This window comes from Cyprinus carpio, chromosome B21 (assembly GCF_018340385.1).
Source record: "Cyprinus carpio isolate SPL01 chromosome B21, ASM1834038v1, whole genome shotgun sequence".
NCBI classification, from domain to species: Eukaryota; Metazoa; Chordata; class Actinopteri; order Cypriniformes; family Cyprinidae; genus Cyprinus; species Cyprinus carpio.
In genome coordinates, this window is record NC_056617.1 from 16,652,968 (window position 1) to 16,666,202 (window position 13,235).

A 13,235-nucleotide genomic window follows, 5' to 3' on the forward strand; every position below is an offset into this window, starting at 1 on the left:
GGGAGGCCGGGGGAGAGCTGAGCCCTCGTGCCTCGGCTGGTAAAAAATAAATTAGTCAATCAGCATCGAGTGTTCACTTTCAGTGCTGAGGAGTGCTGAGAAAAGAAACCTTGCAAGGGAGGCTAGCCTCCCTTCTGGTATATCAACCAGTCATCACAGAGACATAAATTATGTGATATTAGTTTAAACGTCTCCCGCTGCGCTGATAATGTACCAAGTACTTATGATGAGTAGCGATATTGAATATTTGATCGCCAACAGATTTACCAAGCTGTCATTCAAACAGTATATATACAAATTAAAAATAAAAGGAGAACACAATGAATTTAAGCTACAGCAGTTGGCTTAATTAAATAGCACAACAGGCAGCTCTCTTTTAATACAGACTTTTAAAAAGGGATTTGTTTGCTTCAAGTGACAGACCAGGTAAGTGAAATTATATTATCTTGCTGTATGTGTGTCATTTCTTTACGTGTTCTGACTAAAAGGAACCAAAAAGCCATTTTAAGGTGGTTAAGCAAATAATAATAATAATAATAATAATTATAATGATGATGATCGGCAGGGATCTCCAGACCAATACAATTAGTGTGCCTTCCTCTATTTTAAAACCCACGAGGCACCACTGGTTAATAGCAATTAAATGAAAATGCATTATATTTTAAATCATTACATATTAAATGCAATTAGATGAATTTTAGAGTGTTTTTGACCCACTTAAGGCAAAGCAAGGAATGGCAAGGAATGGCAAGGCAAGGCAAGGAAAGGAAAGGACGTGTGGCCAGATATGGTGTCCCATATTCAGAATTTGTGCTCTGTATTTCACCACACACACACACACACACACACACACACACACACACACACACACACACACACACACACACCCACACCCGGGGAGCAGTTGGAGCTTCGTACCTTGCTCAAGGGTCTCACCTCGGTCATGGTATTAAAGTCAAATGCATGGAAAGGCATCCTGCTAAAATATTAAGAAATTTCATTTCCCATACATGCCATTCCCATAATAGATTTCTTTGTTTGTTACTTAGGAAGTTGTCTTTTCTTAGAAAAGTGTTAAAAGAGGTAGACTGACCAAAAAAAGTGGATTCATGATGACTTAATAAAACTAGGACATCTGAACTGACGCTGTTCAATTTCCTGGATCTTATAATTACTAAAATAAATGGTTGGGTTGTTGAAGCTTGTATAAAGTTGAATGAAACCAATGAATTTCTGCACATTCGGAAGGAGTCTTTTGCACTTAAAGATCTTTGAGATATATCTGAAGCCAATTAGTCTTTTCCAGGCAATGACCCAGGAATCATCTTCACAAATAATTTTCTGCTGTATTTTTCTAGCATACCATATTCATTTCTGTATTGGATTTCTGCATCTTTTTGGCAATGGCATCATTTCAACATATTGCTAAGCATCGCAAAAGAAGGTTCGGGTTGAGAATGTGCTTTTCATATGAAGCCAAGATTTACAAGGTTAGCCAAAGTCTGCAAAGACATGCAGAGGATTTTATGTAAACTGTGCTTTAGCACTCCATTTCTGTGGGGATGAATCTGAGGGCCCATAATATAGAATATTATAGAATATAGAATATTATATTTATAAGTTAGAATACATTTGATAGAAAAACAAAGGTTTTAATGTTCAGAACAGAATAACTACAATAATTGCCCATTGCCCCCTCATGGCGTTTTACCCCACTGACTATGTTTGAGAAAAAAATTATGTCATTCTGAAAATATTATATATTTTGCTTAAATAACATGCACTCCCTATCTACAGGCCCTACTGTTCTCATATCATATATTACAGTGATGTTCTAATATGGGAGCATATGGGTAGCAAAATCCATTTTGAAATGTAATATGCAAAATGACAATGTAAAATGGCAATGTATTTCTGTATTTAAACTTATATTTTCCCATACATATGTGCAACATTTAGTGCAAAATGAAAATTCAATTATATAATTTACCTTTGCCATTTTCTATACTAGTTTTAATATGTAAATTTAAAACATATTTTAACGCTTTAAAAGTTGCAAAATTAAAATGAAGTTGTATTACCCAAAGTGATTAGATATGTAACAACTCATAATGTAATAACTGCACATAATGTAATAAATATTACATTATTATTGGTAACAAAATGTTCATAATGTAATAATTTTCTCAAAACGTAATAACATTTTTTCACATAATGTAATAGGTTATTGTATGAGAAATTTATTACATTATGAACACACTGAAGCAACTTATAATGTAATCACAGTTCATAAGGTAAAACCAGCACACAATTTAAAATAATTATTATTATACGTTTACAATATAATTCCCATATATTACATAATTATCTTTCAATATAATACATTTGAGCACAAAACATAATCATAGTTTTGTTAAAAGAAAATTAGGCTTATTAGGCTACATTGTGAACTTTTTTTTTTTATTTTTTTTTATTAAAAGCTTACACATTTTGTGATTATGACATGCTTAATTTTTAGACTAAGCCAGGATAGGGTCATAGTTCAATTAGGACATTTAAGTAATTTTTATAAACCTGCCTTAGAAAAAACATTACTGGTGTGCATTTTGAGACAAAATAAAGGCACTGATATATTTTAAGATCAGTGAGCAAGTTTCTTTCAGTTAAAACAGCTCAGACTTAGATTTTAGTCTGGGATTAGGTTTAAGCCTTGTCTGTGAAACCAGGGGATAGTCATTTAAATGGTTGTTATAAAACCTTTTTTAGATTCTATAAAAAAGTATAGGCCTAATATATTTATAATTTTGGCGATATGATTGGACGGTTTTGTCTTCCTGTTGTAAATGTCACGGAACTGACACATTCTTCTGTCATACTGATGATGTCCCTGGTTAAAACTGCTTATCGGCACAGAAATGATGTGTGATTCTAAGTTTTAAAGTGAAGAATTGTTCATTTAACTTGTGCTCCACACTGCCGTTGTCTGAGGCAGATAAAACAATCTATACCAGACTACATTAGACTCCAAATTTTTTGGTTTTATATATATATACATAGGCTAAATAACAGCACAAAGTCCTGACTGGACGAGAGGAGGAGATGGGGATGGAGGTGGGTGATTAGTTCCTGAGCAAGCGATAGCTGCTGAATAATGACAGAAGGGACCTTATGAAGGGAATTATGATTGGTGTTGTGATCCTATAGGAAGACGTGGATCAGCTGAGTGTCAGCTGATGTGAGCTTGAATAACAGGGCCTGCCAGAACTATCGCTACGCTCCATGTGTGCATAATTATTAAGCAGATTTTCTTTTAAAAATAAAATGAGCCAAAAAAGAGATTTAACTATAATTATTTAATTATAAAATGCCCAGGAAAAATATTCAAACCTAATACAATACTAGAAATTGCAACATTAATGCATCAGTGGTTCAGCTGGGTCAGTCAAAAACATGTGGAGAAGAAAAGATGCATGTTAACTGCAAAATAATTAGGAATTAAGGTGAAGAATTAGGTGTGAAATCACCAGGAACCATTTAGCCCCCATTTTCCAGAACTGCAACCTACCTGGAGTCTCCGGAAGGTGCCAGGTTCTAAGAAACTTGGGTTAAGTATAGAATCCTACAAAATGACCCCTACTTAATAAGAATCACATACTAAAGTGTAAGGCAAGGCAAGTTTATTTATATAGCACATTTCTTACACAATGGTAATTCAAATTGCTTTACATAAAAGAAAGTAAAATACACAAAAATAAAACAAGGAATTTAAAAGCTTTGAAAATGATTTAAAAATTGATTTAAAATGAATTTAAGACAGTTAAAAATAGAAAATGATTTTACATAAAATACAGTGCAATCAGTTCGGACATCACACAGTGCTCATTCAATAAATGCACAGCTAAACAGATGAGAACACACCAAGATTCCTGACTTGATTTTTAGTTGTTAGACCCCTAGAGTCAAGGTTTGCTTTCACCTTGAAAACTTCATCTTTGTTGAAGTAAAATACTTGTTGAAGTAAAATACTTGAAGACTGATAGGCTGTAAGCTGAATAAATAAGCTTCCCATTGAATGTATGGTTTGTTAGGATAGGACAATATTTGGCCGAGATACAAGTATTTGAAAATCTGGAATCTGGGGTGTAAACTGGGGTGCGAAAAAATGTAAGTATTGAGAAAATCGCCTTTAATGTTGTCCAAATGTAATTCTTTGCCATGCATATTACTAGTCAAAAATTATCTTTTGATATATTTACAGTAGGAAATTTCCAAAATATCATGGAAAATTACCTTTACTTAAAGGGGTCATATGATCCGATTTCAAATTTTTCTTTCTCTTTGGAGTGCTACAAGCTGTTTGTGAATAGATAAGATCCCTAAAGTTGGAAAGACTAAAGTCTCAAACCCAAAGAGATACTCTTTATAAAAGTGAAGACTTGTCCACGCCCTCCTAAAATGCCTCATTTAAACACGCCCCCACATGTCTACGTCACAACGTGGCAAGATTTGCATAACGCCGCCCAAATGTTCATGCAAAGAAACAGAAGAAATGTTCTCGCTGTAGTATTGTTGCTGCCGCCATGCTTTGGAGACGCAATGTGTTTAGTTGTGAAAGCGAAAATACTTTGTTTGACCTTCCAAAAAAGGACACGACTAGAAATCAGTGGTTAAGTTGTATTTACAACACTGTTCCAGAACAGTTCAACCCAAATATTCAAATGTGTGCAGGACTGTTTCCTGATCCTGGGAGAGTAGATTACAATGCCGGCTGTTCTGACTCACAGTCTGTTAGTATGTTTACATTTGTGAAGGATTTGCCACTGATGATTCAAAAGCGAGTTTTGAGCAGTGTAGAGTAGCGCTTGTTGTTTGTAGTTTCTCCGATCACAAATGCAGACATGGCTTTATGTTTGCACACTGTGATGCAACGCAACGTGCAAAAAACAGTATAAGTCATTATAATCAGTAATTATGTCCCCAGTGGATGCAACAAATGGCTCGTTTGTAATGGGTTTTCGTCTTGTCGCACCGGTGTTCTGACAGGGACACGGCATCACAGTATAGTAAGGGGCATAACATTTCCGTCACACGCTTGAGGTGTTCGACCAATCACAACACACTGGATAGCTGGCCAATCAGAGCACACCTCGCTTTTCAGGCCGATGAGCTTTTTAAAAAACTACGCATTTCAGAATGGCGGGGCATAGAGGAGAAACAATAATGTACAGTATGTGGAAAATAATGTGTTTTTTGAACCCTAAACCGCATAAACATTATATTATATACATTAATAAACATTATATATATATATATATATATATATATATATATATATATATATATATATATATATATATATATATATATATATATATATATATATTTATATATATATATATACATACAGGTGCTTCTCAATAAATTAGAATGTCGTGGAAAAGTTAATTTATTTCAGTAATTTAACTCAAATTGTGAAACTCTTGTATTAAATAAATTCAATGCAAACAGACTGAAGTAGTTTAAGTCTTTGGTTCTTTAATTGTAATGATTTTGGCTCACATTTTACAAAAACCCACCAATTCACAACAAATTCCCCACCAAATATCCACAAATTAGAATGTGGTGACATGCCAATCAACTATTCAACTCAAAACACCTGCAAAGGTTTCCTGAGCCTTCAAAATGTTCTCTCAGTTTGGTTCACTAGGCTACACAATCATGGGGAAGACTGCTGATCTGACAGTTGTCCAGAAGACGATCATTGACTCCCTTCACAAGGAGGGTCAGCCACAAACATTCATTGCCAAAGAAGCTGGCTGTTCACAGAGTGCTGTATAAAAGCACGTTAACAGAAAGTTAAGTGGAAGGAAAAAGTGTGGAAGAAAAAGATGCCCAACCAACTGAGAGAACCGCAGCCTTATGAGGATTGTCAAGCAAAATCGATTCAAGAATTTGAGTGAACTTCAGAAGGAAAGGACTGAGGCTGGGAAGTAACTGTTCAGAAGTAACTGTTCACATGTTATCTGCTTGCTCATTCTTAGTGGGTTGTGTTTTGGGTTTTGGTTTTTGATCATCAGAATTGCATCCTGTGTATGCTTGCATAACGGTTTCATTTGTAGCTAGAAAACAACCACATCAAACATTGTTTTTTTAGAACAATCAAACAAGGTTTTTGTTTTTCTTCAGATTTGTCATGTTGATTAAGAGACTAAGAGTAAGTGACTCCTACTGATTCTATCCAAAAATAATGATCTTATATACATTTAATATATAGTTAAATATAAATATATAATAATATAAATATATAGTTAAACAAAATAATATAAATATATAGTTAAACAATATATGCTTAATTTATAAAGTGGTGAAATAATTTTTTACAATTTTATTTGTTAGCCGTATATATTTTGTATTCATATAAATTTTTGCTGCTGGTCTTTGGAGGACCTTTATTAGACGGCGCATCCTTTTGTTGCAAGTTGTGGAAATGGTTCCGTATAAATTTTGCTCATGAAATGGTTAATATTTCCATCAAAACCTTTATTACTTTATCATTACTACTTTACTACTCTATTACTATTAAAGAAGATATGACAATATCGAGTAATTAATGAAGTTTTCATTGTATGTAACAATGTTAGCAGTGCTACGTTTAGGTTGCTACAAAAAAAAAAAACAGGCTGTTAGCCTATTAGCCTTGCGGCTTTTGCAAACTGCTGCTGTGGTCAGTCTACAAAGTCTACAATCGCTAAAATCTTAAATTTACTGCTATTGTTATTTACTATTATTTAGTTGCGTTTTTTTGTTGGCTTCGTGTTTTGGGCACTTGTTCATCCATCAAGATCATCAAACTGCTTTACAACTTTAGGCCTATAATGAAGCCTTTTGAATACTACCGTTGTGAATATTATACTATTATTATATAACACATACAGTATCAAACATGCTTTATGTACAACTTGTGGTGTAGTGTTTCAAGTTCTTGTCTGGAATCTGAAGGTTGGAAACCTACAAGACCCGATCCATGAGCTACTGTCATTGCATACGATAAACTGAATAATTAATTTTTTGTTCACTTAAAAATTGGGTTTTCAGTGCCTTCAGTGCAGAGTCATAATAAAACTTGCAGTTTAAACATATGACTTGTTTTTAGGAGTTCAAATCTTCATTACAATGGTCAAACTTCCTTCACACTCTGGATTGCGGTCCTGCTGACTACTGTTTTATTTACATTTGTTTTCAGGGTACAATATTCTGCCTCCCCCATCAACAAGCAATGGGTCAAATTGAGGTATTTGTGTTTGTGAAATGGTTTGTATTTCTGAAAGAAGTCAGAAAAATGGCTGACTCATTATCATTTTTAATAATGCTTACAGTAACAGCTTACAATAATGCTTATATTTGGCAGTTCTAGCGCATAGTTCAAATTATTTTGTGAAAAATATCATTCAAGTTGATTTTGTAAAAGAAACTACTATTTTAATATAATACTTTATACTGTCATACTCTTAATATCATATACACCAGATTAGTTGATCAAAATATTTCACAGATTAATTACTGATTACAAATAAAATTAATAATCACATTAATTTTATTTAATTATACATTTTTAATAATTAATTTATTTATTCAGTAATTTTTTTTTTTACTTTTTAAAAGTAATTAATGACATTAACAAATATTTAGACCCCTTTCCAGTGTGTGGAGAACCCTAAAGGATCGGTTGGAATGATACTATTCGACCAGGAGACGTTCACCATGAACAAACAACACTTAGTAGGTTTACATGCTTTACTAATTCCACTCCCAAATTGAATGACAAGTGTCTTAATATATTAAAAGACTGTTTTTTTTTTTCTGCAGGTGGCAGTTCTTCTCTCTAGAGGTGAAAAACTCTGTCAGACCAGTTCTGTTGTAATGGCAAGTGAAGACGATAAAGAGAAATACCTCCCAAGACCTTAACATCTCACCCTTTATACTTCAAATAAAGGTCTTTTACCATTATCTGTGTCTTCTGTCTTTCAAGAGGTCTATAGCGACTTAGAATATTCCTGAATAAAGGAGCAGGAAATCTGTAAAAATCTGTACCCTGCCTGTTTTGGAGAGGAAATTGCATCCACGTCAAATAAGTCTGCCGCAAGTTGCTGCCAAGGACAAAAAAGCTAAAGCAGCTTAGAAGCACTTCTTTGACAAAAGACATTCTGCCCGTACACTTCTACTCTTACACCAGGGAGATCAGGTTCTCTTAAAGTTGGATGTGAAGAAAACATGGAGAACATCAGGCACAGTGGTGAAACACACGAAGGGACCAGGGGCCTGTACCATGAAGCCGGATGAGCTGGCTAGCTAGGTAAGTTTCACTTTAGTTTGCACCAATCCTGGGTTTTAGGTACCATGAAAGTGGCTTGGCTTTAAGCTGCGTCCATTGCCATAGTAACTTACATTCCATCACAAGGGGAACGTAGAAGACACAGGAACACATGGAAGGACGTTCAGAACCAACAAAAACAGATTGAAAGGACTGAGGCTTTTAAACAGGATAATTGGGGAAGAATGAGACACACCTGGAATCAAATTAACAATCAACATGAGGAAGAAACATAGGTCAAAGGGAGCAAAAACACACACAGGCAGGTCCGTAAACCTGACCACTAGATTCAAAAAGTGAATTTTGTCCGTAATTAAAACGGCGGCATCACATTATGTTTTCATCCACAGGTTACTTTTCATTAACAGGTTACAAGGTTTGTTGTAGCTATATGGGCACACAGTTTTTCCTTTTGTAAAATACATTTGGCCAAAATCTAATTTTATAAAAGATGAAATGCTACTGTATGCACAGGCTATTTAGGTGTAGGCTACTGGCTATGACTAGATCACAAATGCTAGCCCTCTCTCTCCGGTCCCACATGTTGCAGACCTAAAATATATCAAATATGAGCCTTTATAGACATTAAATAGACATTTATAGACAAGACTTTGTTCATCTGCCGTGGAACTTTGGTTCATTCATGCCGGATAGAGGGAGTGGAGTTATGAGGTATTACTGACAGTTTAAGCTGATCCAACAAGATTTAGTCACATTACAAGCTATTTTTAAAACCTTTCATTGGATAAATATTTGTAAATTAGACAAGCCGGAGTAAAGGGTGACCAATAGCATTGATTTATTGAAGAAGAAGAAAAAAAAACACCCCCATCAAAAAAGGGCACTTCGGAGTGTAAGGGAAAAAAGGGCATAGGTTGAGCCCTACCTGTGCACGTGCCTGAAAGACGGTAATGGTTCCTCCAGAAATCCTGTTATGAGAAAAAGAGCTTTGAGGCACTTAAAATGCATTTTGAAGTTCCTCAAGTAAGGATATATTTAGTTTTTACAAGGTAAGAAACGAAGATCTACCAAATGGAGTGTGGATGGCACAGTACTATGTACTGTCCACATCCAGACATGTCACATTGGCACTCACACGATGTCTGCGGGATTTTATTGAGAACAGCAAGCTCAACCTAGTCTCACATCTCAGTCTTATATTTTTTATCCATCAACCCCGTTCCCAATTGCATACTCTTACATAACCTATGCCCAAAGCCTTATGGGTAATGTAGTGTAAGACAGGGTAGAAAAGGATATATTTATAACAGCATTAGGAAACAGAAAACAAGGTTACATAACCCTAGCGGATGTTAATCACCCTATAAACAATTGCAACAAAAAAATAAAACTTACAAAAAAATCTAATTAGAATGACATTTATGCTAGTTAAATTTTAAAGTTTGGAACAAACAATGCATTAACATTAACACAAATACCATTTCCTAAACAAAGATTTAGTCCCTATCATTCCAACAACAACACTTTGCTTGCTTAAAAGTGGGGTATGTATTTTTATTTTTTTTAAACGGTTTAGAAAACTGATTCGGGCCAAGTACCAAAACTTGTGGCCAATCAGCAGTAAGGAAGTTGGTTTGCCAACCACTTATAAAATTAAAGGAAGAAGAAGAAGATCAGCTTTAAGGGGCGTGTCTACTCATGATGGGGAGGAGAGAGCGCTCAGTGCACAGGACGCACATTAAAAGAGCCGAGCGACGACAGAAAGATAGAGATGGCGGATAAAAAACAAAAGAGGAAAATGTCTGTGGAACAAAAGAAGGCTTACAATAACGCAAGAAGTAGGACCCATGTAAATTTCGGCTCAGCTTTCCAGCACTGGAGAGAACTCAAGGAGCGGGAAGGCCTGCGATTGGATGTCGAGGGAGCTTTGTTTCTTATTGACAGGTGAGTAACATTGGTTTTGATTTGTTTCACAGAACTAATATATGCTGTTAAAACACATATATGCTTGTTAAAACACACAGTACTACCAAAACACATTCAGCATGTATTACCATAGTAACACAAAGTGCTTTCACTTATTGATGACATCATACTCTCGGCCGGCTGTCACAGCAGATTCCGCCATAATCATTGCCTGGGTTCCACACGTATGTGTGCGGCGGAGCTATCAAAATAGGGGTGAGACCTTTTTGGGGTGGGGCGTGGTTGCTTTGGTGATTTGAAATATCAACACTGGCTACCAGAAATCACTTACCCCATCTTTAAACAATGACCCTTAATCTCTCTCCATTTAGGAGAGAAAATCACTAGAGAATGTGACCTAGTATTAGTCTCTGTAGCGGACTGGCAGTTTTATTAACCTGCCACTTGAGGTCATTTTTAGAACATAAACAGGGGCTGAAGGAACACTCTCTGCATTCATGACTGGTGCAGAATGTTCCTGTGTGAGCTGTGGTAGTGGAATGTGTGCGGAACTGTCCCTGTCAGTGTTTACAGAATCAGACCCTGTAGACCTCGGAATGTAACCTGATGGAGCAGGGGGAGAAATCGCTTGAGGGCCACACCAGACTGTTCCTGGTCCTGGCAAGCCTCACCAACTACCCAGACAACACGATATTTTTATTGTTCATTGCAAGTCTGAGTGACTTTATGTGTTGGGTTGTGTTTTGTATGTGGCCTGGGTCCTGCTATGCTCCTCCTGCTCCGGGTCCCTCCTGTCTCCTTCCTCCTTCATCGCCCCTCTGGTCTCTGTCTGCCGGCCTCCTCCCGGATCCTCCTCCCAAGTTCCCACCCACGCCTTCCTCTGTTTTTTCTATGATGTGAGGACGCACCTTCCTGGAGGGGGCCTTACGTCAGGGTTATGGACCTGTCTGTGTGTGTTTTTTCTCCCTGTGACACAGTTTCTTCCTCATGTTGATTGTTAATTTGATTCCAGGTATGTCTCGTTCTTCCCTAATTATCCTATGTTTAAACACCTCATCTACAGTAATGTTGTAGTAAAGAAAAAACCTTACAGAATCTATCTAATGGTAATTTATCTAATTAATTAATATTAAAATTATTAATGCATTTAGCGCACTTGCCCTGTCCCAGACCTACGTGGGTCATCTGACGTTTCATACAGCTGATTGATGTCAAATATGAGGCAGGGCAAATACTCACTGCATGATCCTAGCCTAGAGAATGTAGTTAGAATGTCCCTAAAATTCAAGATATGGGGCAAAAATGCCCCTGTTTGAGTTTTTGTCTCATATTTACATCATATAGTTAAGCAATATCACATTAGAAATAGGCTCAGTGCAATATCACACAAGTGCAAATGTGATACCGTCCAATTTTATACAACAGTTCAATAAATAAGAAGTTAATATTGTTATTTTATAATTATTTTTTAATAGTGTTATTTTTTCCAACGAAAATATGAAGACAAAGCAACCATAAAATAACATTCCCAGAATGTTGCAGGGTGGTTATTTTTAAAATAACCTAAAAATAACTTTCCCAGAACTTTTCTGGGTGTTTTTTTTAAATAACCTAAAAATAACTTATAGAGAACGTTCCCTAATTGTTAGTTTAAGGTTATTTTTTTGCAACCATAAAATAACATTCCCAGAACGTTGCAGGGTGGTTTTTAAATAACCCTAAAAATAACTTACAGAGAACGTTCCACAATGGTTAGTATTACGGTATTTTTTATAACCCTGTAAAATTATCTTTCCAATGAAAACATTGCAGATGTTTTTGTGTAATAACCTATACAGAAACCTGAAATTCTTTAATGCAGCATTTATTAATATACATAAATTATAACATTCAAAACAAGTTTTAATTTATAATATTAAGCCAGGATTTAGCAGAGAATGATAACAGAAATCATACAGAAACTTCGTGGCTTTGTTTCATCTCTGATCTGCATGCGCTGCTCCAGCACGCACTTTCACCTGTCTTCCACAGATAGGTGCGCGCTCGAGGAATTTAAAAATTAACGGTAATTTCGTTTTATTTGTTTACTCGTACTCGTACTCGTACTCACTCGTTTATTGATCTATTTATTGAATTATTACATAAAATTAATATAGTTATGACAGTAAATATAATCTCGGAGGGATTTGACATGCCCTACTGAAGAGAACATGTTAAGAGATAAGTTTTTGTTTACGTATCAAAAGAAGAATGTCCCGCTGTACAAACTGTACACTTTGGTGGTAAGAAATTAATGTACTGATATCCTACTTTAAGTCAAGTATTTTTTTTTCTTTTTTAATATCTGTGAGTAAACGTCATATTTTATAAACCATACATTGTGTGAAGTCGTTTTTATTTGGTGCTGAAGAAATACAATCTGGGTAGGTCTACCCCGTAATTTCGATTTGATTTAATATTATTTAAAGGGGTCATATGATGCGATTTCAAATTTTCCTTTCTCTTTGGAGTGTTACAAGCTCTTGTTGAATAAAGAAGATCTGTAAAGTTGCAAAGACTAAAGCAGCTTGTTCTAACATGCACCCACATCTTTACTTCACGATGTGGGAAGATTTGCATAACGCCACCCAGATGTTCATGCAAAGAAAGAAGGCATACCTTTTATTCTAGTTGTAGCCATGTCGCATAGACGCTGTGTGTTTCACTGTGAAAGCTAAACTACTTCGTTTGGCCTTCCAAAAGAGGACGATATCTGCTTCATCATGACTGGAGCTGATCCATGCTGGTCGCTGAGGAAACACATCAACTTTGCACTGTGGATTGCAGAATCGGCTTTCACCGTAAAAGAAGCGGTGTCCAGCCCGGGGTTGCCGCAAGCACAAGGTACTCCTTCGTAGAATCTGCCTCAAGCCGCCTGCCTCTGTTCACTCAAGTCGGCCGCGGCTCACTCTAGGCCTCCGGCCTCTGCTCGTTCAAG